Genomic DNA, 10,915 nt, shown 5'->3' on the forward strand with positions numbered 1-10,915 from the left:
AAGATAAGTTTATTTGGAAATATTTTATAATCACTATTTTTTTTTTTGTTTTTTTTTAATATTGATATGAGAATTTTGAAATGGAATCAAACCTAATCTTTAATACATTTAGGTGAAGTTCTTTTGGACGGACATATATCATTATAATTGTCAGTTTAAAATGTAATAAAATATAAATTATAAATTAACACTTAAAAAAAACACGTAATCTAGTATACATTAAATTATAATGCCATCTTCATACATTTATTTTGTAAAAAATAGAAAAATTATTTAATGAAATATTACTATTTTTGCTATTAAATTATTAATTAGTATTATGATTATTATATATTATTATTATATTATTATATATTATAATTATTTATTATTAAATTATTATTATTTTTTATGTTTCATGATTTAAATTAATAGCGTGTTATTGAGTAGTATAATTCTTTCAATTAGTGATAAGTGATTTTTAATTTTTATGTATCACATGTCAAATATAAATAAACTCCTTTTTTTCAATATTATTTTATCTGGTATAAAACTTTAAAGCCATGTTATTATTGAATAAATTAAATTAAAAAAAAATAATAAGTTTACTAAATATTCTATTCATCACAATAAATAATAAAGATAAATTATTTGAGGCAGTGAATATCAAAAGTGTAAATTAAAGTATAAATTTTGTAATAAGTTGAAGTTTGCTAAAATATAACAGTTTTATATAAAATATTATTCAAGCTATAATAAACAAATCACTAGAACACAGAAAATTAAAGTAATATTCAATAATCAATGCTTCCCTGTAATATATTATTTTAATCAATATCATAATTAAATAAAAAAATAATGGGTAACATTAATAAATATACGAAAACAAATAAAAATGTAAAATTTCATTGCCTTCCGTACATATTTATTCATTCGTTTTTTCCTTTGCTAGATATTTTTTATAATTAGTTAAAATATTTTATGAACACATTTTAGTAAACGTTCACAATGCAGTGTACATTGATAACATACTACCGTTTGTATACATGTTCATTAAATCAATACACATTTATTATATCAATCGGATGCTTTACACATGTGTGTGTATGTAGTCATAGATATTTCATACATACGTCAATCATTACATCTAGCTAATAAATAGTGTTACTGAAATATTCAATATTCCGACTGTTATAAATTTGATATTATAATGGTGATTATATACACGGAAATCACAGTGTACGAAATTCCTTGTGTTTTATCGTAACTACATTTTTAACACTTATTATATAATCACCGTCGTAATGCGATCGAGTTTCAGTTGTTATCTACATTACTAATGTAATGAAAATTATGAGATGATCTATTATATTATGTTAGAAAGATATTAGTCTTTATTGACGACCAGGAAGCATATAAACACACGACACGGACCACGTACATACAAATCGCTTACTATTGTTATGGCTTTCGGAGAACATTTTGATAAGAGGTGATTTATTTTTTTAAACATACATATTCTATGTCATATCGTTAAGTAATATTTTTCTAAATACAATTAATTTCGTAAATTACTTAGATGTATGATTAGCACAATACGCAGCACTACGTCGCACATCTGATAAATGACTCGAATCCTATGACGGCGCAATGAATAGGCAATTGTGAGGCGTAACTATCATTTAAAATATATTATTGTATTATTCCACAATAATAAATATTATATTTATTTATATAATTTCAAATTATAATTGATAAAAAACAAATCATAAAGGTTAATCATAAAATATTATAATCTGTATGTAAAAGTATAAATAAAATATAATCTAATGCTACCAATGTATGAATTGAAAAAAAACCATTATAAAGAAACTTTTTCATCGTTGATATTTTTTCTTCAATGATTTTTTTTTTTTTAAGTTACTAAAGTATAATAATTTTTTATTTTTGTTGAAATTCGAACTTATTTCACTCTTTTATACATGTTTCAAACATTTAAATTTTCTTCGGAATAATTAACATTAAATTAACGTGGTTAAACTTAGGGACGATTTATGTCCATAGATGGGACAAAAGACTGTACTAGCTTAATTAAAACGACAAATATTCTCTTTTAACTTAATAACACAAGGTAAAACAATATTGATTTAATTATTTTTTATTTAAATGAACTATCGAGATTAGTATTTATTCTATGTACTGGTTCTAGAGTTATAATCAGAGCGTTATTTTTATTTAGGCCAAATAAAAAAAATTAAATAATGCTAACAATAGTAAAGTAATAATAGATTACAACATTATGACTTAATACATTATTTTTGAATGAAATTTTGGAAAATTTAAAATTTCAATTAAGTTAAATAATTTTGCATTTGAATATGATTTTTAGCCACTAAAAATCAATAAAAATATAATTAGAAGATATTCACATTAATAAAGATAAGTTTTAATTTTATTTATATAATTCAACTGCCTACAAGGTCATATAAAATTGAAATCGCTTAAAACGCTACATTTTTAAACAGCATTACAATTTATTACACACTATTCTTTATTTTAAATATTTATATCAGAAAACATCTGTTGTATGATATTTTGTTTACTTTGTTTACATATGTATAAATATAAATAATAATATGAGAAAAAAATACAACATAAAATGAATAAAATAAATTTCAGTGAAAAAATAAACGTTGTAAATCCAATCGACAATACATCAGTGACCAAAAAGTTTAACAAAGAAATATGCTCCTCAACAATGAACTAACGTAACCGATACATTAAAAATACAATATGTCCTTAGCCGCATTTTTCTTCTCTTTTTTCACAGGCATTTCAAAAATCGTATACTCTCATCAAATTTTCAGATAGTTTTTTTAGTTTAAACACATAAACTTATTATTATTACTTATTACTTTGTTATTAGACTCATACAATGCGCGTGAATCACGAAGTCTGTCTACAAATTGTATTTTTTGTGTAGAAGATTTATTTCTACTAAGTAAACGTAATTTTATATAATATAATATTATATCATCCATTTCGATCTAAATAAATTGCACTAATCAATATTTATATTCTAATACGTAATATTTTATCATAGAGTGCAGTATAATATGATTTTCGTCTACTGTTAAATGAAAACGAATTCAGCCTTGCAACACATTGTATATTAAATTATTATCTGATCATTAATTTATCGTGTTTTTGCAATAATAGAAATATTACAAACTTGTTATATTATTACTATCGCATATGTCGAAAACATTAATTTACATAAAAATTAAACGATTGCAAGGTATACTTGTACTTAGTGGATCGTTCGTCGTTGATATTGTGTTTTTTTTACGAAATAATTTACTTACAAGAGGTTAGGAAATAATATTATTAAAAACGAACGTCTGGAACGAAATATAAAATCGTAGCTTGCAAATCCAAATTATTTGAAAACATTAATTAGTCAATGTGAAAAATCTTACTCTTGCATAAACCATTAAACCTTGTTTTAAATATCAAGTGAATAAATCATACATTCGAATAACACAGTGTGTGATGTTTATTATAAATGGTTTTGAGAGTGCAAAATAATTTAAGACTATTAAATTTCAATATTGCAGTTTGGACTTTATTTCATGTCTCATATAATATTATATTAAATTCAAGTGAATAGTAGATTTTGTATTGTTATATATAAATATATATATATGTGTGTGTGTATATTTATTTTTTTATATTTTGCTAATTCTAAAATTAAAGTTTTTAATATTCTTAATGTTTTAAATCACTAGGATGATAAAAAATGTAGAAGTCATTGATAGTAAGCTTACAGGAAATATAAACAACAAATTCGATGTAATCAAGATCAAATACAGCTAGTATTATTAAGTACAACTAGCTAATATTACCAAATAACTTTTTAGAACGATCAATAAAACACGTATTAAATAAAAAATAATAATAAATCAATACATACACATACACTTATACACACATACATTATATTTGTTGTAGACGTGCACATATGGTTATTGTAAAATATGTAAAGCAATTATTATTGGAGTAGTTTTACAATTTGATTATATTTAATTAACGTTGAAGTATTGATAAAATATGATTCTAATTGTAAGCGTAGTATCGGTTTATTTCGAAATATTCGTTATATTTTAATAAAATGAGGTCTTGGATTTCATATTTTTTTTTATTTTTTTTAACTCGGTCTTCGTTGAATTATTTCTGAGAAAATGCTGCCCTCGACCACAACTAACTCAGACATCTTACCTCTTATACTTGAAGTTAATATGATATCGAATAAAATCTAAATTATTAAATTTATTTTTTTAATATTTATGTGATTTATTATTATTAGTCTGTTAGTGTATCATGTAATAACAATAGACTACAATATATATATATATATATATATATATATATATATATATATATATATACGCTTAACCAATATCTTAACCAATATGAGGCAAAACCCTCATAAATGTTTTTAAACTAAGAAAGTGAATATCAAGCAGCGTAAGATTTCAGCTTTTATCAAATAATTAATTAGTTTACTTGTTGCTTTTTAAAATGTCTATAGAAAATTTCTTCAGTATTGATTATTATCGGACATATTTTTTCATATTATTATGTTCATATTTTCCCAACGGTTATTTTATTCATACTTTATAAAAAAATTTTGTTTTTCGAGTGTCATTATGGAATTGAATTATGAATTATTTTTATTATATTTTTCGTGATTATATTGAACAGTCTATGACTTCAATTCAATATCCAATACAACTGTGTAATCATCTTGATAGTACGTTATTAGTCCCTTTCGGCACCGTTTTGATCCGTAATTGATTCGAGTATTTGCCATGTACACATGCATATACACATAGATATGTCTGGTTTCAATTTCATTAATACTTATACGAATGTGTGAATATTGTACATCTATAGATTTATAATATTTAATGAGAAAATAAACACACACTCACATTCATTCATATGTATTACACTGATATTTGATATCTGTAAGAGAATGGGGAATTTCGACAGAGATATAGGATCTACACCAAACGATTATTATTATGGTTACCTATACAAATACAAGTTTATGCATGTGTGAGTATGAGATAAAGGGTTCTGTGATTAATGGTTATCATGGGTCATTCCATATCTACCATATCTAATAAGCAGACCTGTTGAAATGTCCTGTTTTTTAATTAATAATTTACAAATTTGCGTATATCTAGACTACTTCTTTTCTAACTTTTCTGATCATTCAATCATGTATTCTATATTACACAATAATTCGTAACCCTGTGTGACATATTAACATAATTTTTTGAATATATTATGTTGTTTCATGGACAAATCGATGGAAACATTTGTAATTTACTCTGAGTATGAATTTATACTAATTTATTACTATCAAAGTTAAATATACCACAAATAAACATTTAGTATGCGGCAAATAAAATGACAAAATTGTTAAAATTCTTATAATAATAAGATCTGATGTAATACTTGTATTTATTTTCACTTTTAGATGAAAGCTGACCATATATTTTAATAAATCCAGATTGGATGGAATTGTTTTATTAAGAATATAATAATAAAATATTTATAACCATCAATATTATATTTATATTGCATTGGTTTTTCTTTTTAAATGAGATATCATTTATTTATTTATTTTTAAATTTGTGGGCTAATACCTTCTAGTACATAATTAATACACAGTTTAAAGATAAATTTTATTTGACGATAAGTCTTACACTATAATTATTTTATAAGAAAAGTATAAATTAAATAAATTACACTTAATTAGTTTCCATAGGTGAGATCAACGTTGGTACTTATCGTTTGATGCCTAATAGGTTCGTTTTACAGATAAATTGATGAGAAACGTGGGGTATAGAAAAAAATAGTAATTCTTGTAACCCACTGCACTACCTTAAAACATAAAAGTGAGATTATAATCATATGAGTCGATATTACCATTCAATAGATTATTAATGGATTCAATTTTAGCACACAGCAATCAGTAGACATTGCTTATGATCAGACATATAAGAAAGACCAAGCAAGTTAGCAATAAATAGGTATAATAGGTATAATCCTGCAAGAAGACAAGAAATTTTGAGTATGTAACTGACAAAACATAAAAACTTTCGCAGAACTTGCTCAAGATGCAATGAGTCACTAGCGGTTTAAGGATCTCAATATATATAATTATATTATAAAAAAAATTTGATCATAGAACAGAAAAATATTTTTACAGACCATCCTATCTTAAAATCTTTTATAAATGCTTAATAAATCCAAATACTTTTAATGCTTTGCAGTACACATAAGTATTATTTTTTTATTTAGTCTGTATAACAAAAGAACTATTAATTTTAGGATGATTATTATAAACACTAAAAGAAAAGCTATAGTTATTAAGAACATAAAATTAACAAATGAAAATAAATAAAAAAAATGAATAATAATAATAGTTATTTAAAGATTTAATTTGTAAATAATATTTACCAATAATCGTCAATATTTAAACATGTTCAACAAATTAAAATTAATTTTTTTTTTTCGTTTTGAAAATATGAGTTTAAATATATGCAGTCATATATACTTCAAAAAATGTTTTTATACATTTTACAGTAAAAAATGATTAACTCGGTGAAAATATTTTGTATACTTAATAATGAATTTATAAAATATTTTTAGTGAATTTCAATCACAAAAATACATTTTTTCTTTCAAATAAACTTGGCTAGATTGTATTTTAAATATATATAAATTAAAAACATACCAAGTTTATGTGTTGAAAAATAAAAATAATAATATTTGCATTTAGCCATTTCTCATTTGAGGAAGAAAGGAAAATGTATTTTAAAATGTAATTCACCATGTTTTCGGTTTAAGCAAAAAATTAAAATAAAACTTTAATTAAAAATTGAGGATAAAGTTGAAAAACAATGATAAATTTGTTTAAAAATAAAACAGTAGTGGGAAAATATCGCAGAATAACAATTATAGTTAATACGACTTACATATATACGTAAACATGCATGTCATAAATCTCAGATACCTTTAAAATAAGGTGTACAGAAAAGTAAATGAAATAAGTAAATATAAAGTGGTAGAACGATAGAGAAAGTGAGAGAAAAGTTTTCGACCATGAGATGACCGAGAGCTTTGTCATCTGTTTGTGGTTTCGATGCATTGTCGGATGAGATTGTTGGATGTTTAATTTTTCCACAATATTTTAACTAGATGACTATGCTTCTAACCCAGACATTACGTTTAACTGATAGCAGGCTGAACAGGAAAACATCAAGTTATTGAAAAACTCATCGGTCCGGGACGGTAAACAATACACCTGAAATCGTTTTATTCTATGCGAGGGTGGACGCGCGTGAAAAAATAAAATAAAAAAATAACGTGCTGTACTCATTTTTCACGCTTTGCTGTATTATACAGAGCATACGTGAAAGTATAAGGAAAAAAAAACTTTTTTTCTGTGAAGCAATTTTCGTATACTGCCGTCTGGTCGCCTCCATCACTTCAACGGGAATGTCGTCGACTTTGAAAAAATAATAATAATAATAAGGACACGCACCGGATGTGAAAAACAGTCCACCTGTCAAAAGGTCGAGATTTATCCTATCTCCTCGCCATCATGCCCGTTCGTCGAGTCCTAATTCTTAGCGAGCTACTGGTGAGCTGGAAAAAGACATTTACACAGTGTTCTTGAAGTACTTTTCGGACCGTATAAATTTGACCTTATATATAATATATATGTGTGTATACATATATATATATATTAGAGTTGTCTTATTTTTATCTTTCAAAATTTCGAGCCAAATACCCGTCATTTTGTTCATTATAATCAGTAAGTGATTGGAACTAAATTTGGTCATGATGACCCTTTCCGTGCCTCAAGAAGTTTGAAAATTTGTCATAGAGGGTAGTTTTGTAGTTTTGTTAATTTAACTTAAAACCATAGTACTTAGCGAAAAAATGTATAGAAGGTTAATTATATATTTTAATGTTACTCATAAAATATATATTTGAAAAATTTATCGTAAGTCTATAATTTTCCAAAAAAAATAGTAAAATACGAAATATTTTATTTATTTTGCATAGTAGATTTTTTATATTAATTCAAGTGTATTTGAAAAAATATTAAAAATACGAAAAAATTTCTTACATAAAAATCAAATAAAATTTAATTTCCAGGGAAAAATTTAATTTGTAATTGCCGGATTTATGTAAATTATTCTAATACTATATCAGTTATAATAAAATTGTATTTAAATAATCCCATTTTATCATACAGTATATTTTTTACATCCAAATGTAATTAATTATTAATTATTATTATATATTAATTATTTACTATAAGTTTGTTTTAAAACTTCACGACTAAATCCCGGGTATTGCTTCCTATAATCTTGAACAATCTAAAATTATAAATAATAAATTTTAATAAATTCTTAATTATTCTATGAACATAAAATACTAAAAAATTACCTGTAACACATATTGTTTTTGTTCCTCTTGTTTCGTAAATTTGTCGTTAAACTCCTCCATCAATTTTACACCTATTTCTACACTATTATTGACAACTTTTAATGTACTTATAATATTCTTTGCTTTTTTGTACTCGGTGGTTTTTTTTTTCATAAACTTGGATCCTTTTGTAAAAATTCCGGAGAGATACGAAATCTTTTAAAGAACTGTATCGAATTATTTGATATTAATTCAAATGGAAGATTTTTACATACAAAATGTTGAACATTATCAAATTGTATAACATTTTTTTTTTTTTTTTTGAGACTCTTTTTCTTGTTCATCAGCATTGATTTCTTCTTAATTTATTTCCAATATTCGTTTAGCCTTTTTAGATTTTGTATTATCTTCAATGTGATTATCAAATAAAGAAAATACGGCACACTCATCATTTAAGTACCACAAATGGTTGATACATTTTTTTATTGCTACTTCTCCTATTTTTTTTTTTTTTTTTTTTTTTATTATGTTTTGTATAATCAACAATTTTTTTAAAAACAATGATATCATTAAGTGGAGCTGTTATTGGATCGGGAGCACATATCCATGCGTCTAAATAACATTTTACAATGAAACAACATATTTCTTGTAAACCTCTTTTTTCAATTGTCGAGAGCTTTAACTGCTGATAGAATAACAACATTTTAAAACAATATATCCCTTTTGCCATCCATCGAGCTAAATGGTAAGCACCAGGTGGTCGAAAATGTATACCTCGTGGAGGTGTTTTCCCTAAAAATATAACAAGTTCCGTAAATTCTTCACAGCCATCTCTCGGATAATTATCTTCGATTTTTTTTTTTTTGTACAAAATAATAAAACATCTTCAACTACATAGTTTAATTCTTCAAATATTTCTGGGTGCAATGTCCATGTATGAAAATTACCTAAATCTAAATTCATCCAATTAAATCAACTTGCATTTACAAAATGCTACTAATATCAGGTCCAGACATAACAGACAGTTTTGATGTAACAAAAACAGCTTGTAAAACTATTTCAAAATATGGTGACGACAAGTAAAAAATAGAATATTTCGTTTTAACTATTGTTTAAGAAGAAGGCATGTAATATTTAGACGGCCACTATTTGATTCAGTAGTGTCAAATTCAAAAACTTCAACTTGATCTAACAGACACCAATCGTTTAAAGTATTATACACAGCTGAACATATTTCATTTCCACTCCCAGATGGTAATTGTGAAACTTTTTTTAAAGACAATTTTCGAAATTCAAGACTGGTTAATTTTGAATCATTACCCATGCATCCATGACGTCCCTTTTTACGTTCTTTATTAAAAATAGTTTATTTTCGTGAATTTTTATAATATTTATAGTATTACTATGTGGGATGTCAAATAAGTAATTTAAATCGTCTTTAAACGTATTCATAATTTTTTTTTTGTGTATCAGTATTTCTATTTTTATTTTTATCTAATTTTCTCCATTCGTCATAGAATTTTTTAATTTTTGTTACGCAATTTGATTGATCTTGAATTGGTATACGCGCTTTCCTCCAAAATCGTAAATCGCCATCCGTCGATGATAAATATGAAACAAAAGTAACAATAATACAAAATATGATAAAATTTGTTTGTCGGTGACATACTCCAGTACAGTTTACTATGTATGCAGTCCCTAACAGTGTTTTGGGGAGGACAATATAGAAATAAATCACATCCAGTTTTTTTTTTTTTTTTTCATAATGAAGGGACTTTATTATTCCTTATCGTACTGGTATTTGTATATTTCTGATATTGATCAACATTACGTTTTATGAAACACGTTGATACTGTATAGTATTATATATCACTAGATAATATTAGATAGAAATAACATTAAACATAATTTGGACTATATTGGGAGGTATAATCACGAAAATATTACCGTCAGCAACAACAACAACAACATTGTTTGTATCAGCTCCATAATTCCTCAATGACTTACTGATAAAAATAAGCTTTAAGTATTTTAATTTGAAATTTAAATTAAAATACGCACATAAATGAATTGGATTTTTGAGAGCTTGAAACCAAAATGATAAATTCTAGCTTCGGTTTTAGGTTTTTGATTTAATCGGTTTCCATTTTAGTTTTAAACATTCGTTTGCAGATTTTTTGTTTAAAATTTCGATTGCAAATTGTTATTTATTTTTCCGTTTTAATTTTTGTTTTATCTCATTTAAATTTTGATGTGAAAAATCGGTCTTTATATTTTCTTGTAGATTTTGGTTTTATAAACCGGTATTTACTTTTACGTACTAAGTACATTTATATACTTTATATAAGGCTTTATAACACAAATAAATATAAAATTAACTATGATTATTATTTCTAAAATTTCTGTTTAATTCTGTCAACCA

General features: G+C 24.6%; 1 pseudogene; it reads right to left on the minus strand.

Annotated features, from left to right (window-relative positions):
* Positions 1–8,372: 8,372 nt before the first annotated feature.
* LOC112690680 lies at positions 8,373–8,900 on the minus strand (annotated as a pseudogene).
* Positions 8,901–10,915: the final 2,015 nt, after the last annotated feature.

Source organism: Sipha flava, unplaced genomic scaffold, assembly GCF_003268045.1.
Source record: "Sipha flava isolate LNK unplaced genomic scaffold, YSA_version1 51793_pilon_pilon, whole genome shotgun sequence".
Lineage (NCBI taxonomy): Eukaryota > Metazoa > Arthropoda > Insecta > Hemiptera > Aphididae > Sipha > Sipha flava.